This window comes from Papaver somniferum, chromosome 2 (genome assembly GCF_003573695.1).
Source record: "Papaver somniferum cultivar HN1 chromosome 2, ASM357369v1, whole genome shotgun sequence".
Taxonomy (NCBI): domain Eukaryota; kingdom Viridiplantae; phylum Streptophyta; class Magnoliopsida; order Ranunculales; family Papaveraceae; genus Papaver; species Papaver somniferum.
The window spans coordinates 212,938,815-212,959,314 of NC_039359.1; positions in this window are offsets into that span (position 1 = coordinate 212,938,815).

The window sequence follows — 20,500 nt, forward strand, 5'->3', positions numbered from 1 at the left end:
TTGGTTCTTAGCCTGAGAAACTATCTCTTGGTGATTAGTAGTCATAACATCGATCTTTCTTTACACATGTGTAGATACACTTTACACTCTTATCACATGTCTTTATTTGTTATCAGTGCTAGGATTGTGCCTTGATAGCTAGATTGACATCTCCATTTTGCTGTGAGCTTAAACTGTTTGCACATGTCACATTTGATGGAATCTGAGCTTATTTTTGACCTAGAACTTTGTAGGTACGTTCTAAGCAAACCTTCACGAGACTTCACTCGTCCACTAGGGACACTTAGTGGTTTAAAAGGCTTAGTGCATACGCTAAATGCATTCGAGAGACCAGCGACAGTGGTATAGGTAGGATTTCCTTAGTTTTGTTTTACTTGAGGACAAGTAAAATTCAGGTTTGGGGGTATTTGATGAGTGCCAAATATTGTATATATTTATCCCTTTTTGTTGGCATTTAACTCATCTTTTGTGCATTAATTCTACATTTTATCCCATATTCTGTATTTTCATTGTTTTCAAGAATAAATATTTTTCTTACTTAATTTTGCATTTTTAGGTAATAAATAAAGTTGGATGAATGCGGAGCGAAAAGAGCAAAGGAACGGCAAAGACTCTAGGAGGAAGCGGAAGAATGTCGTGCACAAGACCAAAAGGCTAGAAGTGGGCTTGAAGAGAAGAAGAATTGTTCTTAAAGAAGATATGGGCTTGGCATACCCAAGGCCCAAAACCCTTACCCAAACCCATTTTCTATATCCAAGCCCGTCTCGGATTTCAGCCGTCAGATCGAAGCATTTCAGCATCCTACGGTCGCTCCATCATCGCACATCAAACTCCGAAGCCCCCGCTTTACATCACAACGCCCATCTCCATCTTGGGTCGTCCGTTTTGCTACATCCCTTCATCCGCGGTCGCTCCACGCTTACCTCCGTATCGCCGTTGGATCCACCTACCATCTTCCCATCCATCGGTCCAGCTTCGCGAAACATAAAAATCCTCTACCTGCTCAACACCCTAGTACCTAATATCTATACCCGCAAAACAAAACAGCCCTTCCTCAAACCCCATCGACTCCATCTTCTCTTCCCCCCCTCTCTGCAACAGAACCACCATACCCTGCCGTACCACCACCTATTCCACTTCCACAACCACCACTACCTACTCCTCTACCACCACCACACCTCCACCATCATCACCCTACCTTCCTACAGCTATTACCCATCTTTATAGCCCCCTAATTCGTCAATTTCTCCCCTGCCGAAACCCTAGGTGAGTGGTTGACGAATCAGTGAAGCTAGAAAAGCAATTAGGGCATGGGAAGAACAAGAGAAGCATCAGGAGAAGGATTGGAGGCATGGGTCGACATCTACCAGTGTCAACAGTGATTAGGTAAATTTTAATAATTTTTATAAGAACCCTAATTTTTCTGATTTGGGAACTTTTTGGGGGAAATCAATTGTACGTCTAATTGAAGCATGGGTTGGTTGATTGGGTTGCTATCAGTGTGTTAGGTGAGTGAATTTTGGATTTTTGGGTACACCCTAACTTCACTGATTTTTGGGGATTATTCTTATATGTATAAATAGGGGATGTGTGGGAGGATGAGAGATATCTCTGGACTAGCCAGTAGAGAATTAAAACAAAATTTTATGCAATTTCAATTCCAGTTCTCTTTATCACAGTTGACAGTTGAATGCTATGTGTGTTGTGTTTGAACTATTTTGTTTGATGAATGATGTTGTTATACTTATGTTGAGCATGAGCTAAGTAGCACTAAGCTAAGGCTCAGTTGAAGCCTTATGCACTGTCAATTGACAAGTTGCTAGGATAGTTATCCTGATGTATGTTTTGATTGAGCAATGGGAAGAGGTTAATGCTCATAGTGCCTGTGATTGATTGTTCTGTCAAAAGACAGTCAATGCTAGGGGCAAACTAGTGAGCAAATTAGCCTTCCTCCCATTCTAGATGTATGCATAGGATTTTCAACTCAACCTAGAAACATGTTGTTTGATTAGGACACAAGGTGGATCCTAAGCCTTGGCTTAACCACAAATCCTTTTACAATCACTTAATTTCAGTTCTATTTTGTTCCCTGCTAAATTTACTGTTTTTCTTGTTTAATTTCTTGCAATTTGTAGCTGTTGTGCACTGAAATCAGTGCACAAACTTCCCCCTGTCCTTGGCTTACAGCCTTGGTTCCTTGCTGTTTTTATTACATGTCATTTGCTTGCTTGGTTAACTGTTTTCCCATCTTTCCCATCTGCCATATTGTTTGCTTCCTTCATTGACAGCTTAGGTTAAACTTTTAAGCACTCCTACTCCCTGTGGACTGATCCCTTTCTTATCCCTATATTATAAAGCTTGACCTTGTATACTTTCAAGTTTTGTGTGCAACCCCATTTTCCCACCAAAGTTGGCATGACAACCTGCCACCAGAAGTTGACGTGAGTAAGGTTGATAAACTTTAAGGTTCTCCCATTTTAATCAGGGGGAGAAAAGTCACCACAAGAGGATGGTGCAAATTATGTTCATAACCTAAAAAAGTTTTCCCTCCTTAACCAGGGGAGAAAGACTGCCACCTGAAGATGGAAAGTATTGTGTCGACAAATTTAAGGGCTTTCCCTTGAAGTCATGGAGATGACATACACCACCTAAAGGTTGCAGTAAGCAATGTCGACATTTAAATAGGTTATCCGATTAAGTTTTTATCCTGATCAAAGAAAGTTCGGCTGCCACTAGAATTGGCGTGAAACATCTTATTTGTTTTCTCACACCAAGATATTGGATGTAATTGAGGTGTTGGAGATTACTCATGATTAAAACAAATAACTGCAGTAGCTCTTGGAAAATTTTGTTTGTCACTTGCTTGAGGATACAGACACAAGAAGTTGTCACAACAGGTTAAATAATGCGTTTCGCAATGACCAAGTCGTGTATTCAAACACGCTTGAGGCCTGAATAACTGCCTCATATATATTCCTCTCAAAAGAGAGTCCAATCACCTTTCTAATATGTAGTGTTCTTGAAGAAAGACTACAGATAGTGCTCATGGAGACTATCAAAATATGATCCACATTCTCTAAGTTTGAAACTCCTCATTGAAAATGAGGAGATGATAAAGCCCCTGAAGTGGCGCTGGTACCAGTCTGTGAAACTTTTATTGAGTGTTCATGCACTAGAGAATGTGTTAGATTGTATATGATTGTCGATCATCTATTTACAATGGTGGTTATATACCCCTCTGCAGAGGAACATCGACATCGTGATTGGTAGGCATATAGTCTATTCCCCTCAAAATAAGGTAGAGGATGGAATCTCTCCAAAAAGTGCAAAAGATAGGATCCGACTCACACCGTAAAAATCATGAGGCCTGAATATTACAGGTTGGCGTTTGAGATGAAGCGCAGAGAAATTAATATAATCGCTCAAGGTGCGATTTAAGGGTTTTTCCTGCTGAACCCCCCAGGATTGATTCTGTAAAACGAACAGTATTCTCTTAATATAGATGCACTTTAGCGTGGTAGTCCATAAAGGACTCATATTGCATCTTGTTATGACTAGTGAATGTAATGAATCCCTGAAGGATTCGAGTTTCCAACTCAGGCAGCCACCTGACTTTTGAACTATGTCAGGCTTGAAATCAAGTCATAATCACCAATTATAAGTGGAGAAATTTTGTGAACAATCCTTTGCGTGTTTTGAGTTGTTGAAAAATGACTAAATTCTGGATAAGTTGATGGTATCATCCTTGGCCTCTTAACGAGCACCTAATAGCGCTAAAATCCACGCTTGAACTAAATTTTGAGATCTCGTTGAAATTAAAATATTTCTCGGCCAGAAGTTCGAGAGTATGTTAGCATAGACTAAAGTATCTAATTTTTATACTGGTAATACTTATTGTGCTACTAAAATTAACACCATTACTATGTGATTCCCTAAAATGGGAAGTGATCGATCTATCTGATACGTGCGTAGAAATAATACTTTATGGTCCAGAAGTACCATATACGAATATAATGGATGCATTATCTTGTTGTGTTATAACTTTTGTTTTGCAGGTTACACTTTTAAAGACGGAAATTGATTCTACAATATTTATGAGTTTACAAAAGGCCCTTCATTGTTATGCCTGAGGTTAAAGCGGAAAACTGAGTTTGGTGTGCAACAGATGGAGGATCTAAATGCGAGGTGTACATTGTTAATGGTGCACTCGGCGCAAGACCTGCAGTCAATCTCCATAAACTTCAAAGGTAAAGCAGTTTTCTGAAGACCCTATAATACTTGCACCACCAACCGCTTTAAGATGTCATTCTTCAGGGGGAGTAAACTAGTAGAATCATTGGATGGACTTAAACGCGTTGTACTCTTTTTCCTTCACTAAGGTTTTGTCCCGATGGGTTTTCCTTGTCAAGGTTTTAACGAGGCAGCATATGCGTGCCCAGCACCATCATCGGGCGACGTCCATTGTACTCTTTTTCTTTGGTCTGGCTTTGTCCCACCTGGTTTTCCAGACGAGGATTTTAACGAGGCAACATTAGCATCGACGTCAGCATTATTATGACTTTTGGGCACTCAGGTTTTGTCCCAAGTGGTTTTCCTGGTGCGTGCGTTCAGATTTTGTCCCAAGTGATTTTCCTGACGCAATATTGTCAAAGAAAATATTATGTGGCGGCGACCACCTTCATTCTAAGCTCAGGTTTTGTCCTAAATGGTTTTCCTGACGCAACTTTGACAGAAGAAGCATTTCATGGCAGTGACCAACCTCACTCTAAGCACAGGTTTTTCTTGAATAGTTTTCCTGGCACAGTATTGAAAAGGGGAGAAAATTCGGGCCGACCGTCATCACTTTAAAGCTACCGGTGTTGTATCTTTTTTCGTTCGCCCAGTTTTTGTTCGCGTTGGATTTTTCTGGAAAGGTTTTAACAAGGCAACAATATTTGATTGGTGGTCATTCAAGGAGGGGTGTTGTAATTGAGTCGGTAATTGTGGCTGACCACACTAACATGAGACCCACCCAATCTACTATACCATGACATATATGCTTTGACGCGTCACATGTAGGGATAATTATCCCTTAGCGGTTCAGAGATGATCCTCATATCTTTATACCGAGTTAACTTATCCTTCAGCTATAAATGATGTAGTTTTCCGTACTTTGTAGAAAAATGGAATAGCAATAAACTCCTCCCTTTACATTTCTCCTCTACTTCGTTTTATGGCTTCTATTTATTCCAGTATGCAATTCATTTGTATAAGAGATTCTTGCTAAAGCAAAACACAGTACTAACTTTTTTTTTCTTTTTTTTTATGAACCCGTAAAGTTGTTTTTTGTGTCGGGATTTTTCTTTTTTATTCGTTCTACCTTTTCGGAAACCGTTTTTTTGCTTTAATTTTTTTATACGAGAAATAATATAAGATGAGATTCCTGCAAGTTAGTGGTTTTGTTTACATGTCCCCTTGCTATTACCACCCCTTAAAGTTTTTTCTTGGTGGCTGTATCTCTTTCCATTGAAGCATTTAGTATCGTTGTAGGGATGTTGTTCTCTTTAGTGGTTTTGTTTACATGTCCCCTTATGTCACAAGTCCGCAACACCCAATGTTACAGTATTGTAGTTTTGAAAGTGGTAGTAAAAGTTCGTTGCTCGGACTTGTAAAGATAATGGATTTTTAGATTTAAAAATATATATACAAAAATATTAACAATGGGTGCGAGAGGTAACCAAGACACTAGGTTCCACTATTAGGAAAAATTACTTGATAAATATTTCAAATCTCTATTCAATTCTTAAGTCCTCTTTTATCTTTAATTCACTATCAATCATACAGATTCTCAAACATTATTTGTAAACCTTAAGCATAGATTATCAAGATATTAAACCAAGCATAACCTATCAAACTGAATAACAAATAATTAAAACAATCATTCAAACAATTTAAAACTCTGCAAAAGCAGCGATTAGGTGAATTATATAATTAAATGAAATAGTTACCCATTTATGTTGCGTGGATAGCTTCCTCCATTGCCTTGATTACGAGGGAATTAACTCATCATAGTAAAAATGCTCTCAAAGAATTTCATTGATGCTCAAAAGTGTTTTACAATGAAGAGAAAGATAAGTAAATAGTATAAAACAGGATTCTGCGACCCACCGAAGGCGTCCAGAATCAACAACACAAATATAGTGTTGTTGGTACAACGACTCAGTCGCGGAAAGGAGTGGAAAAGTGTCGCAATAAAGCGACAGTTTTTAACGACTTTCCTGCCTCGTCCAGTGTTCTTCGTGTTCTTCAGTTCCAGCAGCAGCAGGAACTTCTTCACAGCGTCTGGTTCTTTGATTTTTACGTCTCTAACTCTCTCCGAACTCTCGACATCCTCTTCCCAATGACCGATACTTGTATTTATAGTGTTTTGGAGCAAGAAATCCGACCATTGATTGCGTATATTTTCTCTTTAATTCGATTATTTTTTGCTGCCCAAAAATGAGAATACTTACCATTTATAGAATTTCCACACGTTAACTCGCTCCCAAAACGCTCCAAATTGGTTTCTTCATGCCTCGGAAGCTTTCCCGCACCTCCACATCACTCCATGCACAGCAGAAACACACTTTAGCTCGCTTACAGTGCGTGTTGCTCTGTTTGGTTTGGTGAATCGAACCAGGAATTTTAGCCAAAATTGACCGATTCCGTCACCCATACTGTGTTCCTCAACCTATATCACATCTCTATACCAAAATTGAGCCATTGAATCGACCTAACACTACTTCATTTCTTCGATCGAAAATTCTCCTGTGCTGTGAACATTTTGCCCGCCAAAATCGATATTCAAATGAAGAAGAGGGGTGTCCCCCTATCCTGTCTTGGTGTCCCCTTAGTAATTTGGGATGAAATAGTAATTCTTGGGTTGAAATAGTAATTTTTCTTGTTTCCTCCGGGACATTTCTGGGACGTTTCCGGGACATTTCTGGGGTGCCTTTAGTACTTTTCTCCGGGGTGTAAATCATCACTTTTTGAGCAACTCTTTCCATACAAGGGTATTTTCTCCAAAAACACCTAAACAAACATAAAAACACCATAATGAGAACAAATGGGTACTAATAAAATACATAAAAGAGATCAAAATAGACACATAAATGCGTCTATCATAATCCAACCTTGATAATGACAATTATGCTCTGCAACACAATTTCAGCCAATTTGCGCTTAGCCAATACTTCAACTTCTTGATTAAAACTCTATTCAGCCCATACTAAATAGATGTTCTGTTCACAAATATTTCAAGCCTTCAACCAATTACACACACTCCTCTTGATGTATAAACAATAAGTCAAAACAAGGGACAAATACACCAATAGAACTTAGCTTTATATTAGGCCATGGACTTTTATTTATTGTACACTTAGCTAGGGTTACACACTCTTCTTGTTCCGAATTACCCAATTCCTTCACAAGATCAGGCTTATATAGCCTTACAAAAGCTATAGACAAGTAATTGACTGGAAGTTACGTTTTACTTTACACAAGACAATTAGTCAACTGTTGCTAACTTGCCAAACCGCTCTCCTAAAGCCAAACAGGCCCTACCTATCCTTTAAGAAAGCATAAAGTAACAAACTTCCGTGTAACCAACTTCTAACCGTCAAGGTCATGTTCCCGGCACATGTCATCAAGTCTTGTTGCATAACGATTGCGTCTGCCAGCCAAAGTCGCACAATCATTGCTGAGCATCATTCTCCCAATGATGCAAGTGTGCTAATAGAAGTCTGGATTGCATGCCTGCACGCCTCATACATACAATTTACTTTCCAAACTCATTTGGCATCTCTTGATGCTAATCTCGCATGATTGTCCATGACCAAACCCTATTTTGCACATGCCATTGCCTAGCTGCAACTCAGACATGCACTCCGCATATCTGAACTTGGTCAAGTCATTGATAATGCACTACTGTTGTGCATCATCACTTGTCCACTTGACAGACATGCACTCGGTCGAACTCGCATGCGTTGCTATCTCAAGCATGTTTTTCAATGTTAGTGATCAAAACTATAAGTCTTGATTTCTATCCTATTTATAGATGTCTCGGACTAGGACATAGATTGTGTAGTTGAGCTTAGACTTCACGGCGTTCATCATTTGAAGACGAAGAACTACTAAGGGGAGCTTGTGTAACTTCATCGACAAAAGGTATGTGGAGACTGAAACTCATCTATCACTTGGAAAGTCTATTTCTACTCTATCTCCTATATTGAGACATAAGTCGTATTACGATATAGTTTTCTATATACACATTTGAGATTTCGACCTGAGTTTATATCGCTTACATATTTCCTAAAATATGTGTTGGCAAGCTTTCGCTTCGACCAAGTTCAACTTGTATCATGTGAAAATTTCCGAATAAGATCTTACATGGTTTGTGTGATACAATCATTTGGTGTAGTCTTGGAATGTTTTGTTATGATTATTTTAATATTTTGAAAATTGCTTTGATGCTAATAGTGTGTGAAAACGGCTATTGTCATCATCTAAGAAAGTTTCAATAATTGAAAAAAAGAGCTAAGAATCATGTAACCATGTTTGGATATAAAAATAGTGTGTTCTCACATTTGTGTATAAGTCCAAAACCGGGAACCTGAAGTATGCGTACCCGTACGCGTACTAGCGGTTGTTGGATTCTGGGCAAGTATGCGTACCCGTACGCATACTGGCGGAAGTCTCACGTCCGGCTACTTAAGTATGCGTACCCGTTTTTCATATATACTTGAGTTGGTTACTTTTTAAAATCGGCTATGTATATGAACTTAAAAATTTATAAAATAAGGAATACAATCTTTGCAAACCGTGGCTATAATGTTCATGTACTGATTCGACTTCGAGTGGATCAAACCGATTTTGCTTCAATTGTGTTCTTGTATACTTCTATGAAAATATAACAGTTGAACGGTTCTTTAACTAGTTTCATTTGACTCATTTGAACTAGTTATGGTTAAGATGAATAAGGTTGATATGAGAGTAATCATATGGCTAACTTCGGTTAACTATTGTCGAGCCAACATGGTGTACACGTTTGGGTACGGTTACATAAACCTAAATGAGGGTACATTTCATTTGTGTGTAACAAGATAAGTTCGATCCAACGGTTAAAAGATATTAGCTTGGTTGAATCAGGTTTTTTATCTAACGGTGAATATTGAATGCTTTGTTACCAAAGTAACTTGGATTGTAAACCCTGATTTGAAAAACTATATAAAGGAGAACTCTAGAAACTGGGAAACCTAATTCCCACACCTCTCCTGTGTTACTAGTTGCATAAACTAGATTTTATTCTCCTTTAACCTTAGGTTTCTTTGGGACCCTGTAGGTTAACGAATTCAAAGACTTCATTGGGATTGTGAAGCCAGACCCAACTATTTTCTTTGTAGTTGCGTGTTTTGGTCTTGCCCGATTCTATTGTTTGAGTACTATCTTCTCTGAGATTTACTCGAGATTTAATTTCCAATAGGCAAGATAAAAAGTAATCACAAACAACTTCGTCTCATCGTTTGTGAATATCTAGTTTCGCCATCATACGTTTTAGATTTTTGTGAGGTGATTGATAATACTAGGATGTTCTACGGTAATATAAGTCTGGGTTATCAATTGGTTCTTGTTCACCTTGATTTATCAAAAGACGGAACAAAAACTCTTGGGTCTTTTTTTGGGAGACAGATTTATTCAATCTATAAACTTTTTTGTGTGATACATATTTGTTTATCAAGTCTTCGACTTTGGGTCGTAGCAACTCTTGGTTGTAGGTGAGATCATCTAAGGGAATCAAGTGCGTCGTATCCTACTAGGATCATAGACGTAAGGAAAAAAACTATACCTTGAATCAATGTGAGATTGATTAGGGTTCAACTATAGTCCAGTCCGAAGTTCATTGGTAGTAGGAAAGTGTCTGTAGCGGCTTAATACAGTGTGGTGTTCAAACTGGACTAGGTCCCGGGGTTTTTCTGCATTTGCGGTTTTCCTCGTTAACAAAATTATGGTGTCTGTGTTATTTCTTTTCCGCATTATATTTTGTTATGTAATTGAAATATCATAGGTTGTGCGTTAAGATCAATCAATCAGATAATCCAACCTTTGGTTGTTGATTTAAATTGATTGACACTTGAACGTTGGTCTTTGGTACCGTTCAAGTTGCTCCTCATATATTCAATCGGGCTCGCAAATTTCTATTTGCTAATTGCAGATTGAATTAAGAGTTAGAGATACAAACTCGTTGATATACTTTACTCTAGATTGAGTCCGACTATCTAGGTGATTCTCTAGAAAGTATATTGCAGTAAGTCCTCTCAGATTGCCAAACGAATTGTTGGATGTGGTTGTTAGACCCCCGTATTTTCAAAGCCAATCGGTTAGAGATTCTACCTATGTTATAATGCTAGCTCGTTCAAACACTGGTAAAAACATTTTCTAGCATCTATTCTTCGTTTAATATCTAAGACGTTATTTCTTCAAATAAACAAAATCTAAGACGTTAAGAAAACGAAAATCAAAGGTATATTTGCGGATTAAGAAGGAGAACAAAATCTAACGAAGATCACAGGATCTATTTGCGGAATATCCGAGACGTGAGTTGAAACAAATATAGGAATCTCTTTCAGGTTAGGAATCTATTTTTATCCAGAGATAGCGAGTGCTAGAAATTTCTCAAAGTTATCTAGGAATCTAGGTCTTTACTGAATTAGCGTCAACGGACGTTCGGATTTGTCCCACACCTTTTGGACGGCCGATCTGTCTCCAGACAGAGGCAACATTTTCTTATAATATATATATTAGAAAATAGAAAAAACATAACCTCTTCCATTAATAGTTTTTAAAACCAATGATTTTCCCCGTTCAGCATTATTAATACTTTGGTTATCACGTTCTTCAAACTCAAAGGATTGGTTGTTTTGAATCCGAAAAGGGTTTAACATTCTGTTATAATGTCTTCATAGTATGCGTTTGAAGATGGAGCATCCATTAAATTGGAGACAACAAGAAGGGGGAAGATAAGGAGCAGAGAATAGGTAGAAAAAATAATAACACACAGAAGAAAATAATGATAAAAGGCATAGAACCAACAATCCACCTGATAGAAGAAAAGAATAACCAACAACGGTGAGGGTAAGATTGAACCGGAAAGGTCAACAAATGATGATCCGGGTAAAAAAAAAATGACACTGTCAACTGATGGTTATGGTGTTTAGTTAAGAAATGACTAACTAACTAACTTACTTTTTTTTTTCTTTTCTCTTTTTCATTTCTTCGTGTGAAACCTATAATTCCTCGGAGCGTTGTTATGGCCGGTATATACAACAAAGGTTGGTTAACTATCCCATACCAAAACAAAATGTTCAGGAAACTCCTTACATTTTTTTTTTGACCAAGTGCCCCAGGAATATATTAGGCAATGTGAGGTTGTTCCATTAATTGGTAATCAGATATAATAAGGAAACTCTATATATATGCATATTTTTTTATTAAAAACTCCATCCACATACGATTCGTTAATACATAGAATTTGTTTTCGATTCCAATTAGGAAATTTTGTAACTACAATTATAAAATTTCTAACAAAGTGCAGAGTTTTTTATTCGTATTTTTGCATATAGCCAATGAGAAGGCTATTAATTGCAGGCTTTGCAAACAACATGACAAAACGAAAATCTACAACAATAAATTCAAAAAAAAAAAAGTTAACGAGAAATTATTCACCACCATGTTCTTCGACAAGATCAATTAATATATGTTCAGAGGGTGTATTGTATGAGATCTTTCTTGGTCTTCCGTTAAAATATCTATACATATTCTGGTGCGTTTCCAAGTTACGGATATTTCTTTTATGTGACCGGTCTTTCATGTACACGTTCCTCAAATACAATAAAACTACTCCTCCATGGACACTGGTTTATCATGAAAGTGAAAAAGGAAGAACCTCCTTTGACATTCCCACTTTCTCGAAATTCACAACAAATTCATAACCTATAACGATGGCTTTTCTTTTGACTTTCTTTTAGATTCAGACCCATTATTCAGAAAAAAAAAAAAGTAACTTATACCTTTTAGCTTCGTGCAACAATGTTTTAGTTCTTTATTCAAATCGTGGAAAAGATTCTAATCCGTATAGGTTCTTCGTATGCAAATAAAGGGATGCATAACTCAAATTCATGTTTTTTTGCCAAATTGTAGACACGTCTTCACAGGAACCAATAATATATTTCAAACATTGGGTTTAAAAGGAAGACATACAACTTATATCACCATTGATTTATTGATTTATTGTATGTTTAACACATAAGACATATTTTTATGATTAAGTTAGTATTATTGTATATAGTATTATTGCATAAGACATATTTTTATGATTAAGTTAGTATTATTGCATATAGTAGATACATCGTGGTAATATAAATTTATCCCAAAGTATTATTATTTTATGAAGTTTTATTTCGATATGTTTGTCCTTGTTAAATATATTTTTTGAGTTCATCTTTTGTTTATATTACACTTTCAATCATGATCCAATAAAATAAATTATTGCTTAGTTGTGTTAAGAAGATGGCCTAAAAAGAAAATTCTATTTTTTTTCTCTTCTTCCATATATAGCCTTATATAGGGACAACAAACAATATGTCTCACTCCCTTTTCGACCACTTCATATTCATGATTCTTCACTAATTCTTGGGATAGGTAGATTGGTAAGTGAATCATTCACGGATGGCTCAGTTAATAATTCTACATATAACTACAAGGTGATTTACAATTCTAATCCAAATCCATTAAAGAGTCCCTTCAATATACAAATATTCTCTTCTGAAATAGGAAAATGGGATACCTATGAAATTTCATGTAATACAGAAATTGGTCAATATTTTTATGTCATGTTTATCCACAATGGAGTCTTGTATTGGACTGATAAGAAAAGAAAAACTAGGAAAATGATCCTCATAGATTACACTCTCGAAAGCAATCGGTGCAGGTTAATCAACGTGCCATATCAAGTATACCTGAACCATTTTCGTGCGTTTTTAGGAGAGTCTGAAGGGTCAATCTACTATGGCCTTATCAATCAGGCAAAAGGCATGCCGACTTTCTTAAGTGTGTGGCTTCTGCTTGAGGACGGATATAGACGGTTTTGGAAATTGGTAAACAACAACATTGAATTAATGGTTACCAACTCATTCACTAATTTAGATAGTAGTTGGAAACGTTTTAATCCGATAGACCGAAATGTTGTCATCTTTATAAATGATAGTCGCTCTTTGGATTACAATTGTAACTGAGACATCTGAGCTTCTTCAAAGTTATTATGCCCCTTCGCTTATCAGACATACTAGCAATCCACCATTTCTGATTACACTAAAGCCAACAATAATTCCTCCATTGCCATCTGATCTTGAATATTAAGGGGTCATCGAGTTTCTCTCTATCTCTGGTTGACTCCAAACTACCTCGAGCAAGTACTCGGTCATCCTCAACTTCAAGGCACAAAAAGTTCAAATAAGTATTTATATGATATGATGAAAATTCAATACTTAACTTTGCACACGAATTCTTTTTAGGTGTGGTGTGGTCGTTTTTTTTTTTCTTTTGTGCAAGTTACGTAGAAATGTTGCCAATAAGGTTACCAATTTGCTTGGGGGTTTAGTAATATAATGCTGAGAGTTGTCTTGCATTATATGGATTTCGATACTGTGACGCCCCATTTACTAAACCTGCTTAGATAATAGGTTTACAACCTAATTGAAGCATCAATTTCACATCAAAGATTTTAGGAATAATAATTACATTAAATGAACTAAAGCCAAACCTTAACTGTTAAACCCAAAACACTCTGATATCAATATATGAAGAACTCTCGAATGATATAATATATTTGTGTGTTGTTTTGCAATAAATAAAGAAAACATTTATATAATAGATACATGATCATAACTTAGTTCGGTAACGCTTTAAAACTACGAAAACGGATATCTTCACTGCACCCTTTCTTCTCATAACTGAAAACTAGACTGGGAACAAGTGAGCACATCATCCCAAAAGGGTGCTCAATGTAAACACGTAATTCTCAAGTAATCACTAGTATGCTTAGCATTTCTAAGGGAATATAAATTAAAAGAATCAAGAAGAACTAATCTAGTTCAGCAATTCCTGAAACATGAAGCAAGTGTCACTCTAACCTCGCCAAACTCATTGGAGAAGACGACGTGAGAGCAAATCTAATCAATAATAATAACATCGTCCACACAGAGTTCCCATACAAAGCATGATTCAGAATATTACCATTAAGATCAGGAAGTTATACAAACAAGTATAATATGCACACGAGTGATTTCCCTTTAGTAAAATAGTGTATATAATATCAAGACAGATGGCGTACCGCCCTACTAGATACTATTGCCGACGGATGGCGTACCTCCCTACTTTCTTAATAAGCGATAATATTACAACTGATGGCATACTGATCTACTAAATGAAATAGTTATAATAATATTACAGACGGATGGCGTACAATCTACTAAATGAAATAGTTATAATAATATTACAGACGGATGGCGTACCGCCCTACTAGATACTATTGCCGACGGATGGCGTACCGCCCTACTTAACTTAGCTAAGAACCGTGGGGAAACACAGACACTCCTCACAGGGAAATCTTACAATGCATATCATAGATAAACACATCGTAGCAAACATCGTACATGCAGATATAACATACATTGCATACAAAAGTAACACATAAGTAATACATGAAGTACACACAATCATGCACACAGATAGTAAAGTCTCATCATGCTCGCAGATAAAGAAGAACTTAATGATTACAAGAAGGTTACATAGTTCCCACCTGTTTTTGATGACAAGCCATGCCTACCTCGAGATCCTCAATCCACTGGTTAATCCTTTGAATCGATCGTTGTTAATAAAGACTAACTGTTAATCAGACAATCACTTTACGAGTTTATCCAATATGCTCAAACAAGGTTCATAACATAATATCTTACAAGTCTCCAGTTATGGGTTAAGTCAAATAACTAATGGTTTTAGTTTTATTAATCGTTCTATAACAACATGGTATTTAATGTTCTTGACATGAATCAATATCTACTTATCCAAATAGGGTCAAATTGGGTGTCGTCGGTTTGCAGAAGAAACTGAAAACTAATTCGGACCTTAAGTGGTCCAAAAACTCAAAATAAGCTTTCTGGCCCTAAGCCCAACCCATGGGCCTAACCCGGCCCGACACACTGACCTGATCCGCCAACCATTCGGGTCAACACATGACTCGACCCAATAACCGGCCCATGACCCATACAGTATATCTCATGAGTTCTGTCAGACAATTCAACAAACAACTGATAGGCAGTTTTGTATACTTATTTTCAAGTTCTTACACCTGCTTGTACGCAGCAAAAGCACCCAACTTTGAGGGTCTTTATACTTCTCAATTTTGATCCAAAAAATGCTTAATGTCTCAATAGAAAGGTTACGATCTCCTCTACAACATTTTAGTTATAACCAGAAGCTAATTATGATCCGGAGATACCTAGAAAAGTGTATTTAGTCGCTAACTCACTGCTGTTTCCAGAAATTCAGTCGCATTTCTAGGATTATCCAAATCGAGCAAACTCAGTATCTATAAAAAGATAAGGGACTCACCTAAAAGTCTCATGTTATGATCGAATTCTAATTCATAACCTAAGTTGATCATTTTCATTGCACAAAACATGGCAGTGACCAAGATGTATTCACATAAACTCGTGATTTTCACCAAACATTCAAACATAAGATTATTTGTATTTCATCATATAGTGCCAACCCAAATCGTTAAAATCATATTGGAATCGATTAGAAACATTACCTGGACTATATATATATATATATATACAAGCTTCATCATCCTCATGAACAATTCCTATATCATCAAATTTACTTCATCATCAAGAACTTCAAGAACACTTCCTCCTACTTTCCTAATTTGTTTATTGTAGCTTCTAATCGCTCTAACAAATTACATACTCATTTTATCATAAACTTTGACATAACATCTAAATCAGCGGCGGAGCCAGGAAATTGGAAAGGGGCTAATTTTTTTTCTAATCTTTTAGCCGATTTAGCACCTAGGCAACAAATTCTTTCATCTTTTAGGCTGCTAATGACTAGTTAGTAAACATTTTAACTTGTAAGCACCAAATTGACAATTAACGATATGAAATACTTACTTAGATTACCAAATATTGCAATTATACTTCCCTTGATTGTTGATTATATTGAAGTAGAGAAGGGAAAAATAGTTAAACACGTAGTTGGGCTAGGACGCTGGGCTTGGAGAGTTGGGAACTTGTTCTCTTGACAGATTTGGTGGACTAAATTGATTGAGGTGGTGGACTAAATTGGTCTGGCAGGTGGACTAAATACAAATTTTTTCAAGACTAAAGGGTAAAATTGAGTACCTGTGATGATTTTATCAGAAAAAGGGGGGCTACAGCGAGGGTTAGCCCCCCTTTGCTTCCGCCCATGCATCTAATCCAATTAACTACCTCTTTATTGATTTCTCTCTTATTTTCCATCTTACCCTAGTTATCTATCTCTTTTTTTCTTAGAACTATGAATGGAGTCATATAAGAAGAGGACTAAGATAGATTTCTAACATAATTCCTATTTTAGAAACTTAGCTGTAGGTGTCCTGTTTTCTCTCTCTCAAATACACCTCCTGATATTAAAAGGATGAGAATGAAATCTATATGTATATCATATTCCATTAAAATTTACATTAAAATAATTTACTATCCGATATATAGAAAACTCCTAAGGGATGACCTTTTACAAACTAGAGGTTCGCTCAAATTTAAAGGCATGGTCAACTGTCCAGTCCTGTCAAGTCAAAGGAACGGTGCCGGTCAACAGTGAATGGTCAACGATCGAGTCAACTCCGGTCGACTTTGGTCAAACCTTGACATCCAGATTTCCGAGTGCCATATTTTCTTCGTCCGGTATCCGATTTGCACATTATTGCAGTACGCACAACTTTACGAGACCTATTTAATGGTACTAATTGTTTGTCCAAATTATTATTTAATTAATTTATTATTCATATTTAATTAATTATATCATTATCGGCTAAATCGTCTCTTGACCGATCAAATAGGGGTGAACCAACCTGAGAGAGATCCCCAAATGATACCTTCAGGATCATAGGGATTTTATTAGATTTGTTTGAAGTTGAAATTAGAGCTTTATTGATTAGAAAATAAAAGGGTGTTTAAATAACATTTAAAAAAATTCGAAAAGTTATAAGTTGGTTTGGTTATAGAATTTCAGAATGACATTTAGAAGTAACAATTTTTTTTGTGACGCAAACAGTGTAGTCGATTTCGGCCATCTCGGCCGAGATCTCGGCGAAATTTCGCATTTCGTCCCAAGACCGAGACGATTCTTAATATATCGTCGATAAGATATTTTCCAGGAAATCTCGGACGGAACCGGGTTGACCGGTAAAAACCGGTGTGTCTGGGACGATATTTCTTTCTTTTTTGTTCTTCATTAGGATAACTACTCTGACATTCATATACAATAATTAAAGAGAACCAGTTTTGTTGATTTCACATACAAAGATTAAAGGAACCATTTCTATTAATCCATCCTACATGTAGAACCCAAAAAGTCCACGAAAAGATCTAGTCAACCAATACTGATTAACAAGCTAAGAAAATCAATCACAAAAAAATGGGTTTGTGAAAAAAACATGATTATACTTGAGGAGGCAGAGGAACTACTAGATCAGGAAAAATATAACTTGTCGGTGTTGAAGAACGCCATGCATCAGTTGTTGTTGTTGAAGAGCTCGTTGCATAATGGCTGTTGTTGCCCATCCTCTGGTGATGTTGAATCATTTGAAATTTGGGGATTAAGTTAGAGTTCCCAAACTATACAAGAAAAATAGAGTAACAAAAGATGGTGACATTATGGAGTATATTTATCCAAAATTAAACATGCAGCAGACAGATTTGAAAAACGGAGACAATGAGAAAGAGACCGGCGAAGAAACAGAGACATTATGGAGTATATTCCACGTTTCTTTACCCTTCTTAAGTATAACATATTTACTCGTGTCCAGTGACTCCAGTCCACACCATTAACTCGTGTCCACAACATTATATTCCATGTTATATTATATTTAATTGTTAATGACCATTTACTTATGTACATGTACGCACCTAGGCTTTTCAAAGATTCATCAGTGATGCATTGAGTTCGCGTTGTCGAGTCCTTGTTGGTGCCATGTATCCACGAAGAAATGTCAAGTGTACGTGGTATTTTAAAAATTTAAGTATTTTGCGTGGAGAAATGTTTACTATAAAAATATATTTATAAAATTTGGAACCGATATTACAACGATAATATCCCAATATAAAATTGTATCGGTGTATCGGTCTTGGCCGAGATAAACCGATATCCGATATTAACTACATTTAACACAAATCTGTTTTTAAACACCAATTAATAAGTCACTTTCCCACCAAAATCGAAAAGCCAGAAATTAATTTAGAAGTATAAAATTCCAGCACGTTTTACACCTCCAGGAGTGGGTGGTTCTAGAATGAGGATTTCAAGATCATTCCGTTTGTAAAAGGTTTCCAGTCATCTTTCTACTCTGCGAGAGTATACTTACGCATTGAAGTTTGGAGTCCCTACATGTTGTTGATAGCCATTACATAGTCCATCAAAGTTAATCATCCAATCAGCATTGCAGATTCAAAATTCAAAATACAAAGAAAAAGAAGTCTCAGCAACAATTAAGTGATTCATAAGTAAACCCATCAGAATTGCAATTCGTTGAGAGTGATTAATCGGATAACAAAAGCATGCAGATATCGCGACAAAGTGACCCGAATAGATGACCAAAGCAAGCACTTGCTCATTAATTCCAAAACACCGAAACAGAATCGAGCACCACTTGTATTTCGTCATGGGGTTTCCGTCCTTTAGATATGTAGCTGAAACATATATGGAGCACCAAGATACCTTGTTTATGGTTACTTAGCGTTTGCAAGTCAGTATTCTTCACAGATAAATTCAACCTCTCTCCTGCGCTTTACTCAAATCTTTTCATCTCAAATCCACAGATCATAACGCCGGTCTTTTTCTTTGAATTCTTCCAAAATGTAGTGAAGGTAGTAGCGTATAGTAGCAGGATCCTCAAGATCAGAAGACTTCCATCCACCCTGCTGTATGAACGTTTCCGGGGAATCTACTATGCCTTTCAATATGGATCTCCAGTATGGTTTTTCAGCATTGACATAGTACTTCACTTCCTTAGAGTCAAGGCATTCTTTTATGCCATCGAGTAAGTGCAAGGGAATTGAGTTGATTTAAAGCAGGTCATGCTTGAAGTCCTTAAAAACGACAGTGATATTTTTAGTTCATGAATATGCAGTACGTATATGGTGTACTGATAGAAATTTCTTTTGATTCTGTTTTATTCAGTTTTGCCACTTTTTTATTTCTTTGATCCATGAGTACGTATGTGAAATACTGAAATATGTGCTAATTTTGTATAGCTTTTTCTGTGTTTACAGTGCATATAAAGGTTTTCTTTTATTTTTCCTATGATTTAATATTATATTAAAGAAATATTAGAGATTAATTGGTATGATCCTACAATATATGTAAAACATTTTCTAATTCATAAATCATTGATTCTAATAAACATGTACTTTTCCTGTAAGCAGTGCAGCAGGTACATACTTGAATTTGTAAGCAGCAGATATATACTCGAACTTGTAAGTAGTTTAGCGGATACGTGTTCTATTTGTAAGCATTGCGGCAGATATGTACTCAGATTTATAAGTAGTGTAGAAGATATGTACTCGAATTAATAAGCAGTGTAGCAGATATGTACTCGAATTTATAATCAGTGTAATAGATATGTACTCGATATAATGAACGCGTAAACACACACGTTCGGTAACAATGGGTATTATAGTCATTTCAATGTTTTAATTAATTTTGGACCTCAAGATAAAAAAAACGGTTGGGCCCTAATATAAATAACCTTATGGGCATAGGACAAAACAAGAAATTTTCCAATGGTAAATCCTTGTGCTTAGGATTTTGGTCTCTTTTGTGGGGAGGATCGTGTGTTACCGTGAAGGTCAATATTGGTGTGAGAAAAAAAAACTTATAGAGAGGAGATTTTGGTATTCTAGTGTTTAGGATTTGGGTCTTTGTCGTAAAACAAGTTTCTAGTGGTTCCATGTTTCTCATCTGTTACAGGAAACTATGAAGATGGTGTAGAAGAGAAGACATGATGCTGGTTTGAGAAATTGTTAGACAATTGATTTTTATGGTTTCTTCGATGGTGTTCTCGAGTATGTCTTGTTAAATCTTGATCTTGTCTTAGGTTGCTGAAAGAGCATGTAATGGTCTTTGTTTAATAGAAGTTTTTCTGGTGGTTTTGGCCGTGGATGTAGCT